This window comes from Thalassophryne amazonica, chromosome 16 (assembly GCF_902500255.1).
Source record: "Thalassophryne amazonica chromosome 16, fThaAma1.1, whole genome shotgun sequence".
Lineage (NCBI taxonomy): Eukaryota > Metazoa > Chordata > Actinopteri > Batrachoidiformes > Batrachoididae > Thalassophryne > Thalassophryne amazonica.
In genome coordinates, this window is record NC_047118.1 from 24,851,251 (window position 1) to 24,869,187 (window position 17,937).

At 44.6% G+C, this 17,937-nt stretch overlaps 1 protein-coding gene across 1 annotated transcript in view; it reads right to left on the reverse strand.

Annotated features, from left to right (window-relative positions):
• The window catches only part of LOC117527999 (protein phosphatase 1 regulatory subunit 29), a 96,987-nt gene extending 88,530 nt beyond the window's left edge, over positions 1–8,457 (reverse strand). Inside the window, exon 1 of the mRNA XM_034190521.1 lies at positions 8,171–8,457. The gene's annotated coding sequence lies outside the window, so the exon portion shown is untranslated. The remainder of the gene's footprint in view (positions 1–8,170) is intronic.
• Between the last annotated feature and the right edge of the window lie 9,480 nt (positions 8,458–17,937).

Below are 17,937 nucleotides of genomic sequence, written 5' to 3' on the forward strand. Positions count from 1 at the left end.
GGCTGTCACCACTCAGGTGGAAGCGCACTCTCAGGGCGCTGCTGCAGCTTCTCCTCCTGCCGACCCTTGCGGGATATCGATGTTCCACTGGTCGTTCAACGACCCCTCCCACCATCCCCTGAAGCATACATAAGCCCCCCAGAGCCGTACGGGGGTTGTGTGGAGACGTGCGCTGACTTTCTTATGCAGTGTTCGCTCGTCTTTGCACAACGTCCCGTGATGTACGCGTCTGATGCTAGTAAAGTAGCTTATGTGATTAACCTGCTTCAAGGAGAGGCACGCGCTTGGGCTACGGTGCTTTGGGAGCAAAATTCACGGCTCCTTCTCACGTATGCTGGGTTTGTGAGGGAGTTCAAAACAGTGTTTGATCACCCTAATAGAGGAGAGACCGCTTCGACAGTGCTGCTGTCAATGAGACAGGGGCGTCGGAGCGCAGCCGCTTATGCAGTCGACTTCCACATCGCGGATGCGAGATCCGGCTGGAATAACGCTGCGCTCCGCGCCGCCTTCATAAACGGACTGTCGTCGGTCCTGAAGGAGCACCTGGTGGCTAAGGAAGAACCGCGGGATTTAGATGGGCTTGTCGATCTCGTTATACGGCTAGACAATCGGTTGGAGGAGCGCCGTCGGGAACGGGACGAAGGGCGTGGCCGGGCACGCGCCGTCCCTCTCCCTTCCGGTTCCGAAAGGGTTCCGCCCTCCCCACACTCCACGGCCTCTACACGCCATGTGGCTACAGCTCCCCCTGTTGACGAGGCTATGGACACGAGCAGGGCCACATTTAGACCACATAATAGACAAAGGAGGCTGGCCCGCGGGGCGTGCTTTGTCTGCGGCTCAATTGAGCATCAATTGAGAGACTGCCCCGAGCGGTTAAACACCAACGCCCGCCCCTAGAACCTGGGCTTAGGGTGGGCCAAGACATTCACGTGGGACACACACATATTTCCACACGACTCCCAGTTACAATCCTTAGCGGGGATTTAACCTTTCAGGCCCCAGCACTGGTGGACACGGGGTCAGAAGGGAATCTGCTAGACAGCAGATGGGCTAGGGAGGTAGGGCTCCCTCTGGTGGCGCTCCCTGCGCCATTGCAGGTGCGGGCACTAGATGGCACCCTTCTCCCTTTGATCACACACAAGACACTACCAGTAATCCTGGTGGTGTCTGGCAATCACCGGGAGGAGATTGAGTTTTTTGTGACTCCTTCTACCTCCCGCGTGATTTTGGGGTTCCCGTGGATGTTAAAGCACAATCCCCGGATTGATTGGCCGTCCGGGGTAGTGGTACAGTGGAGCGAGACCTGCCATCGGGTGTGTTTAGGATCCTCGGTTCCTCCCGGTTCACAGGCTAAAGAGGAGGTCAAAATCCCTCCCAATCTGTCAACTGTGCCGGTTGAGAACCACGATCTTGTTGACGTTTTCAGCAAGGATCTGGCACTCACCCTTCCCCTGCACCGTCCGTACGATTGCGCCATTGATTTGATTCCAGGCGTGGAGTTCCCGTCCAGCAGGCTGTACAACCTCTCACGACCTGAGCGCGAATCAATGGAGACCTTCATCCGGGACTCCTTAGCTGCTTGGCTGATCCGGAATTCCACCTCCCCGATGGGAGCAGGTTTCTTTTTTGTGGGCAAGAAAGATGGCGGACTTCGTCCATGCATTGATTACAGGGGGCTGAACGAGATCACGGTTCGCAATCGATACCCGTTGCCCTTATTAGATTCGGTGTTCACCCCCCTGCATGGAGCCAAGATCTTTACCAAATTGGACCTTAGAAATGCATACCACCTGGTTCAGGTCCAGAAGGGAGACGAGTGGAAGACGGCATTTAACACCCCGTTAGGTCACTTTGAGTACCTGGTCATGCCGTTCGGCCTCACTAACGCCCCCGCGACGTTCCAAGCTTTGGTTAATGACGTCTTGCGGGACTTCCTGCACCGATTCGTCTTCGTATATCTGGACGATATTCTTATCTTTTCTCCGGACCCTGAGACTCATGTCCGACATGTACGTCAGGTCCTGCAGCGGTTGTTGGAGAACCGGCTGTTTGTGAAGGGCGAGAAGTGCGAGTTCCACCGCACTTCTTTGTCCTTCCTGGGGTTTATCATCTCCTCCAACTCCGTCGCCCCTGATCTGGCCAAGGTTGCGGCGGTGAGAGATTGGCCCCAACCAACAAGCCGTAGGAAGCTGCAACAGTTCCTCGGCTTCGCAAATTTCTACAGGAGGTTCATTAAGGGCTATAGTCAGGTAGTTAGCCCCCTGACAGCCCTGACCTCTCCGAAAGTCCCCTTCACCTGGTCGGATCGGTGCGGTGCTGCGTTCAAGGAGTTGAAACGGCGGTTCTCGACTGCACCTGTTCTGGTGCAGCCCGATCCTAGCCGTCAGTTTGTGGTCGAAGTGGACGCCTCTGACTCAGGGATAGGAGCCGTGCTATCCCAGAGTGGAGAGACCGATAAGGTTCTTCATCCGTGTGCCTATTTTTCCCGCAGGTTGACCCCGGCAGAATGGAACTATGACGTGGGCAATCGGGAGCTCCTTGCGGTGAAAGAGGCTCTTGAGGAGTGGAGACACCTGTTGGAGGGAGCGTCTGTGCCTTTCACGGTTTTCACTGACCATCGGAACCTGGAGTATATCAGGACCGCCAAGCGGCTGAACCCCAGGCAAGCCCGCTGGTCACTGTTCTTCGTGCGTTTTGACTTCCGAATCACCTACCGCCCCGGGACCAAGAACCAGAGATCGGATGCATTGTTCCGGGTGCATGAAGATGAAGTCAAGACTGAGCTGTCGGATCCACCGGAGTCCATCATTCCGGAGTCCACTATCGTGGCCACCCTCACCTGGGACGTGGAAAAGACCGTCCGGGAGGCCCTGGCACGGAGCCCGGACCCCGGAACTGGGCCAAAGAACAAGCTATACGTCCCACCAGAGGCCAGGGCTGCTGTCTTGGATTTCTGTCATGGTTCTAAGCTCTCCTGTCATCCGGGGGTGCGAAGGACCATGGCAGTGGTCCGGCAGCACTTCTGGTGGGCGTCCCTGGAGGCCGACGTCCGGGAATATATCCAGGCCTGCACCACCTGTGCCAGGGGCAAGGCAGACCAGAAGGCACAGGGACTTCTTCAGCCACTTCCTGTGCCTCATCGCCCCTGGTCCCACATCGGTCTGGATTTTGTCACGGGCCTCCCGCCGTCCCAGGGCATGACTACCATCTTCATGATAGTGGACCGATTCTCCAAGGCGGCCCACTTTGTGGCCCTCCCGAAGCTCCCCACAGCCCAGGAGACTGCAGACCTCCTGGTCCACCACGTTGTCCGTCTGAATGGGATACCTACTGACATCGTCTCTGATCGTGGTCCCCAGTTCTCCTCACACGTCTGGAGGAGCTTCTGCTGGGAACTGGGGGCCACTGTGAGCCTCTCGTCCGGGTATCACCCGCAGACCAATGGACAGGCAGAACGGGCCAATCAGGAATTGGAGCAAGCCCTGCGCTGTGTGACGTCCGCACACCCGACAGCCTGGAGTGAACATCTGGCCTGGATCGAGTATGCGCATAACAGCCAGGTGTCCTCTGCCACCGGCCTCTCCCCATTTGAGGTGTGTTTGGGGTATCAGCCCCCATTGTTTCCCGTTGTGGAGGGAGAGGTCGGCGTGCCCTCGGTCCAGACCCACCTGCGGAAGTGCCGTCGGGTGTGGCGCTCCGCCCGTTCTGCCTTGTTGAAGGCCCGGACGAGGGCGAAGACCCATGCAGACCGTCGGAGATCCCCGCCCCTGCTTACCAGCCCGGGCAGGAGGTGTGGCTATCCACGAAAGACTCCCCGAAGCTCAAGGACAGGTATATTGGACAATACAAAATCCTCAAAATCCTCATTCCTGCCGCAGTGAAGCTTCAACTCCCGGCTTCACTGCAGATCCACCCGGTTTTTCATGTGTCAAGGATCAAATCTCACCACACCTCACCCCTCTGTGCTCCCGGACCAGCGCCGCCTCCTGCCCGGATCATCGACGGGGAGCCGGCTTGGACTGTGCGCCGGCTCCTGGATGTCCGTCGGATGGGCCGGGGGTTCCAGTATTTGGTGGACTGGGAGGGGTATGGACCCGAAGAACGCTCCTGGGTGAAAAGGAGCTTCATCCTGGATCCGGCCCTCCTGGCCGATTTCTACCGCCGTCACCCGGATAAGCCTGGTTGGGCGCCAGGAGGCGCCTGTTGAGGGGGGGGGTCCTGTTGTGTGGGCCTCCAGAAGAGGAGGTACTGCTGGCCCACCACCAGAGGGCGCCCTGCCTGAAGTGCGGACTTCAGGCATGAGAGGGCGCTGCCGCCACGGACACCGCCGAGGGTGACAGCTGTCACTCATTATCTCTTGACAGCTGTCACCCATCTACTCTACATCATCTCACTCCATAAAGACCGGATGTCATCTCCACCTCGTTGCCGAGATATCATCTACCTACGGAGGTAATACTCTCAGCCGTTGTTGTTCTAAAAAACACGTAATTCTCTGAGTTGTTGCAGGAGTTCCTGAGGAGCCTACTGTTAACGGGACACTAAGTGTGGGGAAACGTGACGAGTGACGCACGTCCAACTAAGTAGCCCTCAGTCTCTTACTGTGTTAGAGGTGGAGATGGAATATCCACCATAAGTGTTACTGGGTGTTCACACACCCACATCTGATTGTTTCTGTTCCTCGCCAGCAGTACCAGATCCGACACGTGGAGACGGTGGCCACCTGGGGACTCGGAACTTGGCGGCTCCAGTATTTTCCAGGTTCGGTGGCGGAGGAAATCGTGTGGTTCCGGTTCTTCTCAGGACAGACATCTTCTATCCTCGAGCCTGCCCACACGACACCTTTGTTAATTGATTTTTGCACCTATTCTGTAGTCTGCTGTGTTGAGTTGTGCGATTCACAACAGTAAAGTATTCATATTTGACTTCCTCCATTGTCCGTTCATTTACGCCCCCTGTTGTGGGTCCGTGTCACTACACTTTCCCAACAGTGATTTCCACATGTTGTATTTGAACGAATTCCTCCGAGGGATTTTGTCCAATGCACTTCAAATTTCTTTCCCAGCATCCAGATACAATAATGATCAAAAGTTATCAAAAGCTTTTCTCTATGTTGAAGGGTGTGGCCGCTATGGCGCCGCCATTTTGACCCTTCGCCATGGAACATTATACTTAAACAGGCACTGATGTCACATAGTTAACCCCATCAACTTCCTTCTACTTCTAAAACATGCAGAACAAGTTGGTGAATGTAGGAGATGATCGCTGTGAAGTTACGAGTAATGGTGTCTGTGTGGCGGCGTGCCGAATATCGCCCCTTTGTTTCACAGCATCCAGAGATGATACTGACCAAAAGTTATCAAAAGTTTTTCTCTATGTTGAAGGGTGTGGTCGCTATGTCGCCGCCATTTTGACCCTTCGCCATGGAACATCAAGTCATGATAACTCCTTCATGCTTTGCCTGATTGACTTGAAACTTCACATGTGTGATGACGATTGGCCCCTGAACACACCTGGCCCCTCTGTTTGTACACTGAGCGCCCCCTAGTGGATGAACCATCAACATGTCATAACTCCTTCAGGCATTGTGTGATTTGTTTAAAATCTTAACTGTGTGATGAGTGGTTGCCCCTGTATGCACATGCCCACATCTGGTCACAAGGGCACCCACTGCCCTGGGTAGGTGGTCGCGCGGAACGAGGGCCCGTATATGACTGCTTGCAGTCCTAGTTTAGCATTTGTTTCTCTTCATTGAATAAACTTGTTATTATTAAACAAAAACAACTTGTGTAGTTCATGCAGTATCTTTTTATTAATACATTTGCATGAAGATCTAAGGGATTAACCACTGAATCTGAAACATGACAGTAGATGCGTGAAACAACGTGGAATAAGTCTCTTTGCCAAAGAGTATTCCATGTGACGTCAGTGACCCTATGGCCTTGGCGGAGGTTTGCGCTCTCTGAGTGCTTCTAGTTTTCTCTGTTTTGGGGTTATGTCTAAGAATTTTTACTTGGTGGGAACTGCAGTGTGAACAGGTAGGTGGTTAAGGAGCTGGTGTGGCAACATGTAGACCTTGGTTCATGCTACCTGTCTATGTCCTTGGACAAGAAACTTAATCTACATTTTCTCAGTACACCCAGCTGTAATTGGGTACTGTTCTTGGCTGGGGAAGTAACCTACATCGGTCTGGCGACCCAACCAGGGGGAGTTGTAGACATACCTCTGGGCCTGTATAAGACCTACTTCTTCAACAGGCTTCTTCATAAGGCTGTAACATAACAAAATGTGGAAACGGTGCAGCGCTGTGAATACTTTCCAGATGCGCAGTAAACAGCTGTTATAACAAAGGATTATTAACTAAGTGCGAAGTCTGTACGGGAAAATATCAGATTGAGGTGTTGACAGTATGGACCAAGCAAAGAGGTTTGATATCCCCGTACGACCAAGCAAGCTAGGTGAATAATTTGTTTATTTTATATATATATATATATGAACATGCAAACATTAAATTTTGCAGAGTAAAATTTACTCGGGTGGGAAAACATTTGGTCCTAGCCCAAATAGAGTTAAATATACTCCATCACAGTGCTAAACTAACTCTATCACAGTGTAAAATCAACTCTTATTGGAGTAGAAACACTTGATTTGACAAGACGATAGAGCTGATTTCACTCTATAACAGAGTGGATTTAACTCGGTTTAGACTGGGACCTAATGTTATCCCAGTAGAGTATATTTTACTGACCAAAATTTACTGTGAACTTACGGTATCGCCTGAATATGAAAGCTGCTGACGGTTTTGGGCTCGTAGTGATTTAGATATTTATGGAGTATGTTCATGCTCGACTTGGTTTTTCTAATTGCATTTTTAGCTTTCTGGGTTGGAACGAATGTGATACACGATCCGGACCGATTGTCATGGCAACAGTCTGATATGGGAAAATATCAGACCACAAATCAGCCATTCGGAGCGCGCGTAGCATTGTAGCCTTATAATAATGGTAATAATTATTATTATTAATAATAATAACAAATGTGATTTTTCAGTATATCACCAGAGCTAAAGTCGCAGGACCTCCAAAACGAGTAAATAAGCCCTGCAAAATATGACATATGACCGTGTAATGTGAGAAGAAACTGTGGGAAAGATTTTGTTTTTTGGGGGGGGGGGGGGTCCAAAAATGTTTTGACACATCATTTTTTCAGTCATCGCTCTTCGCGCTCGCCCTTATTACACAATTATTCATTATAAGTTTATAAGTAAATAAGTTTAAACTTTATGTTTTTCTTGGAAATAAAAGTTTAGCTTTCATACTGTGAAGTACAGTTTTTTATTAAATTGAAATAAAAAATTGCATTTTAGCAAATTATTTATTTTCACAGTGAAAACTGTGGAAATGTTTCAGTATTAAGAATTTAGAAAACATTTGTGCATCTAATTTCAACATTGTTGGCATTGATCATTTTCTAAATTTTTAATTATCTTTTTTAATGTTAAGCTAGTTCATGAGATATGATGAGTTTAAAATAGTAACATCACGTTCATTTCATGAGATTACACAGGGGAACAAAAACTGGCAATGGATGAGTTTATCCGGAAATACGTTCTTCTTAGAGCAGGAAAGTCTTCTTCAAAACTCGTGCAGTAGGCAGGAAGAGACAAAGAAGTAATTACAACAATTATGTCGTTTTCTTTATCTGTGCTTGACACACAGCACACTCACACGCGCACGCAGACACAGAATATAATAGCTGTTCTAAGAGTCGGCACTAATCACAGGCCTGTCAGGGAAATAAGTACAATAAAAGATTGGAAGATGGCATAATGTGTGCCTGTGAAGACGCTAACCAGTGCTTTGGCCACAAGACGAGCTCCATATGTTTTCTAAAAAGTGATCCACATGCTTACTTCACACTCTAAATATACTTATATAAAGGAATATAAATCACACAAAACGTGCGAACAGAAGTGCTGAAATGCTGCGTACACATTTCACAAAGACATCACATCCGCACTTCATTTGTGTTATTTTGTTACAGAAAAAATAATAATCAGAATTTTAGTTTTACGTTTTAAGAATGTGTCTTGCAAAATGAGTTACTTTTAATTATTGAGGAAATCTTTCTCAGCCGAACAACTGCACTGTATTTACTTTTTTCTTCTTACCTGTTTCTTGACCGTGTTGACCGCTTTCTTCTGCTCAGCGGTGTTTATCGAGACCCAGAACTGCTCCTCTCTCTGTTTTTGCCACTCTGTTGTGTATCCTTTATGGAGATTTTGCAGTGAGGGAAGTTTCCTTGACCTTGATCCTACTGGTGTCGGCGACTGGATGCTGTCGTCCCCAGCAGGAGTTGGATCTATCGCTGATTTCTGACTGGTTTTGGGTTCTGTTGTCCTTCTTTGTCAACAACACAGACGTCCTGCTTTGACTAATTCAAAAGCAAAAAAAAAAGAGGGTCCCAAAAGAGCTGAAAAAGCAAAAACAAAAGGAGGTGTTAAAGGGATCGTATTGTATAAAATGGCGTTTACACTACACTGTAAAAAAAAAAAAAAAAAAATTATGTTGTTTTTACAGAAAACTTCTGGCAGCTGTGGTTACCATGGGAATTCTGTAAAAATCACAGTGAATATGGAAATGGTTTTACTTAAAATATGTAAATTGTATAGTTTAATCCTGTAATTTACAAAAATGAGAACATTTTAAAACTGTAATTTTAATGGTCCTTTCCTGTTGAATTAGCATGGCCATGCTGTTATTAAAACATTATTTTCTGTAATATTTACACATATAGTAACTCCCTTGTTTTCACTCAGGGTCACCACAGCAGATCCAAGGTGGGTCTGCATGTTGATTTTGCACAAATTTTATGCTGGATGCCCTTCCTGATGCAACGTCACATTACATGGAGAAATGTGATGGGTGGGGCTTGAACTGAGAATTTTCCGCACTGAAACCAAGTGCACTAACTACTTGGCCACCAACTTTTCTCTATCTTATTGATTAATAATAATTACAATGCAAAATGAATCTGTTCTTTATTTTTGCATGTTAATTATTTCAATGCAAATATATGGAACAGATAGGCTATTAATTGTCTATTTAGAAGATAAACTATCTGCAAAAAGGTCACCTTATGTTTAAATATCCTCAAAATGTAGTTTAAACCGACACATCACCTCTTTTTTTCAAACCCTTAATTTACAGTATTTTACTATATTTGTGAAAATTCTTATCTGCAAAGTTCAGTTTTGTGCAACATTTTACAAATTATTGCTGTCAAATAAACACTACTCCACTGTTTTTCTTTTCACAGTTGTTTTTTGTTGTGATTTTGCAGGATTTCCCTGCTAATTTCACAGACTTTTTTATAGTGTAGGAAATAGTAGCTGTAGACATGAAGAGACCAAGAGCTACAGGAATTGAACATTTGATCACAACACTAAAGAAAGTGAATAGATGAACCAATTTAAATGAATTGTTTAATTTGGTAAAATCTACATGAATGATGTGGATTGAACTTAAATTTGTAAGTTAGAGTTGATCTAACTTACAAACTTAAGTTCAAAGAACTTAATTCATTAATTAAGTTTTTATGTTGGTTCTGTTTTCAGTGAATGGTATTGACCTCCACTCAAATTACTGATTTCTAGCTGACCTTATCTGGGCAATTCTAGAGCCACCTATGTATGTGCGCTACATTTGGTCCAAATTGGGTTGAAATTAGGAGACAGTGTAACAAACCATTGATTCCTCTTTTCTTTCTTCAGCCTTCCAGCTGTGTGGCAAAATGTGAAAAGTGGAGTAAGTATGTTCCTTTAGAGTTACTGTATCAATATGGTGGTGCAAAGCTTCGGCCTTCATGAGTGGGCCCACTCCCATGTAGATATGAAAGACTCATTCTCAGGTTAAAAAAAAAAACAAAAAACTTTATTGCAGATAACTATACACTAATGAACCGATAGTTAGGAATACTATATTCAATTTAAGCTACTAGTATGTGTTTGTACCTGGACACTTTAATATCTATTTTAAAGGGACATTTGCTGACCTATATTCTTAGCTGTGAAGTGAAAAATGTCCTTGCAGTATTTGACTTTATCCGAGCAACTTCTCATTAAAAGTAAGTTTTCAGTTGTGTAATTTGCAATTCAAATTGGATGCCTGCATACTAACAAGCTAGTACAAAGTACTCGGCACATTCTCCGGGATTTAATTTAACAGCGGCAGTCTGTTTTTTGTGCACATTCATATTGTCAGTATTGAAATATTTGACATTCATTGTTGGCATAACACACTGTGCATATATCAAATTGTGTCACCAGCCAAATACTCATGCACCTGATTGTAACGGTGACAAAAAGCATGATATTTAGTGTTTAAAAGAAACCCCAGTGGGCATGATGCACAGCATGTGTTTGCAACAGAAATGAAAAAGTAACTGCATAAAGTGCATGATTTAGAGTAGATCATTTGATGAATATATCGAGCAGAGAGTGGAGTCGTGAGAAAGATGGAGTGAAGAGAGAAGATTTCCTGAAGTATTTTTGTCACTGCTATGAGGAAATGAGCAATATGCTGATGACACATTTTAAAGGCAATGCTGCTGTGCACAGAATCAGTCTCCCTACACTTGCTATAGTTCACTTAAATTATGGTCACCATGGCAGAGGCACATGATAACAATAATGAGGACAATAACGGCTGATGATGCATCAGAAGGGTACGAGGTGACAGAAGGCTCGACCTGTAAGTGTGACTCATTATAATGAGATGATCTGCCTGTTTCAGTCAAGGAGCGGGACACCTGTCACAGCGCACCTCGAGCGCTCAGTGTACAGCAGCACATCCACTATCCACAAATAATTTGGCCAAATAACTGTCAGAGAAAGTGATATACACTGCCTCCCTGTCCCTTCTTCCGCTCTCTCCTAAGTACACAGACACTTGAAGTGAGTTGTTCGGAGAGCGCCGGACTGCCTTGTAGCAACTCGAGCGTGATGACTCATTTGCAGCGATGATACCAAGCCGCTCCTGCTCCTCCCTTACAAGTTAAATGACGAAGAAGTGTCACATTAGATGTGTTCAGCGGGCTGCGCGTACCCTCATGAACATGCACGTAAGCACATGTCATATGAAGACTCATCACGATTAGAGATCATGCCATAAACTTTAATGGTCTCAGATGAAGCCCTACTGGAAGAAGAAGAAGTTGCAATTCTTTAACTGGCCACTTGAGGGTGGCTCCAAATGCGAGCTAGCTCCCATTTAAGTCGATATTAAAATGACCAACTTTAGAGCAGAAATAAACATGTTTACAGCCTGGTACAAAAAAATAAACCTTTCATTGGATTCAGGTGTGTTGCAGCAGGGAGACAACTAAGAGTGTCAGGAAGGTAGATCTCGAGGACTTAACGTGGGCACCCCTGTAAGACATAAAGTTATGTATAAATAGGGGTGTGGTCACTTTGAGTGACAGCAGCAGCACCTAGCATCTCCACTTTTCACTGTCTCACTAACTCACTGTCCACTCGATGAGGCCGCTAGCTGTTGTAGAAACTTTGCCTGTCATTTGGAGTATTTTATTACAAACATGTGGAACAATAGGGCTTGTTGTGTGGTCAAACATCCTAACAGATCATCTAAGATGTCCCTGCTGCAATATTTGTGCTGAGTGAAACTGTCATTGTATTTAATGTTGCATGCTAGTGGCATTAGTAGCTATGGCTAGCCTGATCCATTAATGTACAATTACTGAGAAAATAAGCAGCTCATAACTTTTAATGTTCACAACAAATAAAATGTTAAGAGAACTACTGCACAGTCCCCAAATATATGATTTAATAAACACCCAAACCAAGGTTAGTCTGTTAGCTTGCACCCCAATTCAACAGGGCATCATTCTCTTACAAACCCCACGATCCAGAAAAAAATGCAAAAACGGGGTGAAACGGCTTAGTATGGCTTGCATCCTATCAGGCTGGCTTACAAACTACAGGCCTGGCAACTGGCTAGCTTATAAAGCACATACCTGACAATCAGCTCAAAAACAAAAATAAAACTGTACCAGCTGAGTTCTCAGCCAGAACCGCAACAAACGTTGCTTTGGCTTCACATTTTTACCCCGATATAACACAATCAAACAGGTTTCGAGCTGTACTCACTAGGACTACTCTGTTTAAAGATGTTTGAACATGACTGAAGCTGTTAAGACAATGAACACCCGGAAGTGGCCACGTAATGATGCTAATGTGGAAAATCAGGATGAAAGTTTTGAACAGGTTGAAAATTTCACCCCATTTTCAAACCTGGTGTCAATGATAGCCACGCCTACTGCATATACCAAGTTTATTTAAGATTGAAAAAAAAAATGAGTCAAGAAATTACTGTGATGTTTCAAAGCACACTGCGATTTTCTATTCTTGATGAAATGGGAATGAACGGCCCTCTGTGGAATAAAGGTATTAGCTGGTTCGAACTCGAAGAGAAGGGTATTTTCACGCTTCTTTCATCACATGGAGAGCCAACACACTCCACTTCTTTATGCATTAATAAATTCATCTTGAAGTAGCTAGAATCAGCGTGTCCGCTGCTGTCAACATGGTGACACTTCCTGGCTTCCTATGGGCTGTTCGTCTCTATAGAAAACCTATGTGTAACATCACACAGGCTTTGTCCAGCATATATGTATATAGTCTATGGTAGAGATGCAAAACATGACTTGCTTGCAGACATTTACAACAAAGAATATTCACACACACACTTTACCGTTTATCACATTAACTGTGTTATCCGTAGATACACTTTCATTCCATTATTTAACACCCAGACTTCCAGTGAAAACTGATTGCTCCCAACCATTCTCCACACAGAAGGGAGAAAAGCTCAGTTAAAAATATGTTACAAACCAGAGTTATTACCTCCAGCAATGAAGTTGGAGGATGTTATGATTTCACCCCGTTTGTTTGTTTGTTTGTGAGTAGCCTGGAGCCCACAATTTTTCATATATCTTTAAGACATTTTTACTGAAAATTCATATCATGATAGGGAAAAAGTTATTCAAATTTCAAGGTCATAGGTCTAAGGAAAACATCAGGAAAAATCTTGGAAAATTGGAAAAATCCCTATCTTTAACATTGAACAAATGTTTAAAAAGTCATAACTCTGTCAAAAAAGATCAAATTTCTTTCAAATTTGGCAGCATTGTGTAGGATGGTATCCTTTATTGACTGACAAATCTGATCCGGATTGTGGATTTTGTGAGCATTTGAATTTAATATTGAAAAGCCCATTTGGTGTACATTTTGTATTATATCTCAATCAAAAGTACCTCAATCACTCTCATTTGTGACAATGGGGGCAAACTGGCACTCTCAATGAATAGAAGTTTGATGTGCATCTGAGCCGTATTGAGGATTTAGTGGATATTTGATTTTAACATTGAACAGCCCTTTTGATCTATATTTTTTAAATTATATTTTAGCTTATGAAAAGCCACTTCTAACAGGACTTTGACCTTGAAACTTTTTCCAAGGGAATAATTTATGGAATTGGAAAGTAGTGTTGGCAGAGGTTTACGAGCGCGGTGCTCTAGTTAAAGTTGTGCATTTTCCAATAGATAATTATAATTTTGTTATTTTGGTTGAGTTAGATTCAACTTCATCTTCCTATTCCTATGATATTCACTGTGTACAGGGTGTAAACGTGCTTATTTAGGTGTGTCTGGGTGCTGCCCTCATAAAACAGCACAAAGTCACTGTTGGATTTTTGATCTGCTTTTCCGTGGACTGGAGTGAAGGTACTTCCTTATAATAAGCATGAGGAATGAATGCGGCCAACTTTGTGCTGGACCATATCTCACTTTTAGACAAACATGCCTGTGGATGCCCAGATAAGCACCAGTACATTTGCTATCAAAGGAAAGTGGGTGCTAGGAGAGAAAATGATACCCGTGTCAGGTGAAAAATAGCAATGACACCAGTGCCGTGTCAGACGTCACTTTGCAGAAGGTAGAAGGTATTTATATTTGTAATGCAACAGGCAAAGATTTTTTTTTAACATTTGCACAGCATTCAATTTTAAGCTTGAGACTATTGGGCCAAATACTAAAAATCCAGCATGTCCACCTCCTGGTGTGCCTTACCTCACAAAGAAAAAAAAAAATAAATGTGTTCTCGTCTGATAACATTTTCTGTGATGGATACCTTCTCTGGCAGCGGTTTGCATACTATGTATTCATATTAGCCAAATTATTTTGATGCAAGATCAATATGGAAATACATTTCACAATTTTAGTAGGAGCACCTCATCTCCTCAAGGAGTGTGTATAATTCAGAATTATTGCCCAAATGCACTTGGTGTAGTGGCGTTTACATTTAGTTCCTGATTATGATCAATTATAAGTGCACCCTCTCCACATTTTCAGTCCATGTGGGTAGATGCTGCTGAAATCCTATGAGACAATGTGATGTGGGGGCGGCAGGGGAGCGGAGGTGGTGTCGTTACATATCTTGGTGTTTTGTTCAGGAGTTAGAGGTAAAACTGGAATGTACTGACACATAGACTGAGGCACCATCATATGCAATGGGCGCACTGCACAAGACTGTTGTTGCAGTGAATAGAGGTCTGAGGTGGAATTTATCGATTGGTCTATATATTAAAAGCCAAGCGGCCTCTATGTACGTGTAGGAGTGTGTGAATGTGTGTGTGTGTATCTTCAAACGCGGACAAAATGTGGAGAGCGGACATTTGCCATTTGGTATGTTTATATATGAAGAGTTCAGATGCAACACTCAGTATCTCCAAAACCATACATTTTTAGTTGAGGCCAGGTACTGCTGGCCCACCACCAGAGGGCGCCCTGCCTGAAGTGCGGGCTTCAGGCACCAGAGGGCGCTGCCGCCAAGGACACAGCCGGGGGTGACAGCTATCACTCATTATCTTAGGACAGCTGTCACCCATCTACACTTCATCAGTCCACACCATAACTACCGGACGTCATCTCCACCTCGTTGCCGAGATATCAGCTACCAGTAAAGGTAAAACTCTCAGCCGTTGCTTTTGTCTTTTCTGACAAGTGTTTGTTACACAGTGTTTGCAGTCAGTTCCGTGAGTGCTCGCAGCCGGAGGCTGAGTGTGAGAGACGTGGAGAGCTGACGTCTTCGCTCCCCACGCTATTCTGTGATAAGTACTCTCGACTGCTGCACGTACCTGTTTTCTGGATAGGAGGTGGAGGTGGGATCTCCACCAGCATTGTTACTGGGTGTACACACACCCACCTCTGATTGTTTCTGCTCCTCGCCAGCAGTACCAGATCCGACGCTCGGAGACGGTGGCCACCTGGGGATTCGGGACTTGGCGGCTCCAGTATTCTCCTGTTTCGGTGGCGGAGGAAATCGTGTGGTTCCGGTTCTTCTCAGGACAGACGTCTTCTATCCTCGAGCCTGCCCACACGTCCCCTTTGTTGATTGACTATTATCTGACATTCTGTAATCTGCCGTTCTTGGTTGTGCTCATTCACAACAGTAAAAGTGTTCATATTTTGACTCTTTCATTGTCCGTTCATTTACGCCCCCTGTTGTGGGTCCGTGTCACGACACTTTCCCAACACCAACATGTACTTGGCTGTCAAGGGGACCATCAGTGTGCAAAATATGAAAGAATTTGAACAAACTGTTTTAATTTTATTGATGAAAGTCTGTGCATTTCCACATATGGTTTACTTTAAATCTCTATTTTCAACTGCATTTTTTTCCATTTAAAAAAAAGTGTTTACTGGGTTTTGCATCTGAACTCTTCATATGTTGGGTCGAGGATGAACGCCACCAAGATGGAACATTCGGACTCACATTTTTTGGGGGAAATTTCAGATATTATGTAATAACATAATAACAGTGAACAATGGACGTTGATTATTATTATTATTATTATTATTTAACCAGGTTAGTCCTATTGAGATCTCACACACCATTCCAAATCATTATAGAAACTTTGCATAATTTGAAAAATGTCAGCTACCTATTTTATAAACACTACCCAATCTAGAGCCCATGGTTCCCCACTTGCAACACACTAGTTTATATTTAAAACCTCACCTATGTATAGACCCAAACTCTGGGTGGTGATAGAGAGATTGAGAGAAGGGATACAAGTAGCTGTAGTTAATTTCCTTCACAGGGTGGCTGTGCTCATCCTTAAGGATGAGGTGAAGAGCTCTGACCTCGGAGTAGAACTGCTGCTCCTTTGCATAGAAAGGAGCAACAGTTGAGCTCTGACCTCGGAGTAGAACTGCTGCTCCTTTGCATAGAAAGGAGCTGATTTATGATTCAAGCCTCCTGAATGCCTCCCTTTGGAAATTGCCTGTACACATAATGAGATAGATCAGAAAAATGCTGGAGCTTTTATATGTCCTATCTGGTCTTGGACAGCCATGTTATCATCCAGTCAGAACTGCAGGATGTGGCCTGACAGATGAGCATCTGGGTCACTATGATCCACTTTGGGAAAAGCAGTAGAAAGTCAACAGATGGATGAAAGTTATGCAGAGAACTGTAGTCTGAAAGTAACGTGAAAATGTAAAGTTCCTTTGTTCATCATCTGCCACAAGTTACTGTTGATGTGCTCAAAAAAGCTGTAACTGAAGGTTCTCACCACACTGAAAAGGAAACGCAGGAGGAAGATCTTCTTTTCAATGACGTGTATGTTTGATGACCATCAACTCCACTTCTTTCTTTACCTGACACTCTGCACTACATGTTTTTCTCGGTCTTAAACATTTTCACATTTTTCCATCCAGTAGCCCAACCCCATGTCAATGACTTGGGTCAGGTACTCATTTTGGAAGCTGTTGGACTTGTTGGAATCCTCAACTCCTATATAGAATCCTCAACTCCTATATAGACTGACATAACTGACTTCAGTGTGTACAACAGCATTCCAGATACTTTAGTATTTTCATGCTTGAAACTTGATCACTAACTTTGGGTCATTGATTCAATAGTCCTCTGAGCACATCTGATCCTGTCAGGCATTAGAACTGAAATAGAGTAGGTTCTAATTATGTTAGTATCTCACTGTCTCGTGACTGATGGAGAGGAGGCGGAGAAGCAACATCGAGCGAAAACAGGTGAAAAGGCAATAACTTTCTCATGTGGAATCTCACTCAAATGGCCCTCCCAAAACGTGTGCGCTTGGCGGCAGACTAAATAGCATCAAGAGTGGTGGTGAAAATACAGCCTCAAATCTCGAGCAGTCCACACACATACCATGTGAGAGCCACTGACATACCGCACAGTGCATGCAAAAGTCGAGCGGCAGTGGCGCGGTCTTTGCAGGTGCAAGGATTTATATGTGAATACCACTCTGCACTCTCACGAATATTCAACACCACTGCCATGGCTGAAATGACCATATGTTTGCACACACAGTGCACAGGGTGCCCATGGACTATTACATAGTTATTATGTGAAAGAGGCTGTGAAGATTCCCCCAATGTTCAGCAGAAAAAGCACTAATAAATAACAAATAAATAAATAATTTCAAAAATGAAAAGCATGAATAATCACTCACAGGCTTCCAGAATGATGTCCACTGAGCTGTGTCTCTCATGTTCCATTGACGACTTCACAGACAATGTAAATAAAACAATAAATCAACCCATCCACATTCTCCACACAGGTGATGTCCACTGTCCCTGCCCCATGTGGCAGCATTAGACTACAATCCTCAGAAAAATAAATAAATAAAAGAGAAAATCTGGTTTGTGGCCAGGCACCATGCGTAAAGCGTGCCTGTACAGCTGGACTGTGTGTTCACTGCCAGGCCGCGCATACAGCTGAGTTTCATTAGATGGCACATCTCTGCTATGGCAAGACAGGATGCCCGGGCACCATGATCCTTTGGAGGTGAGCCTATAAAAATAAAATAAACAAATCAA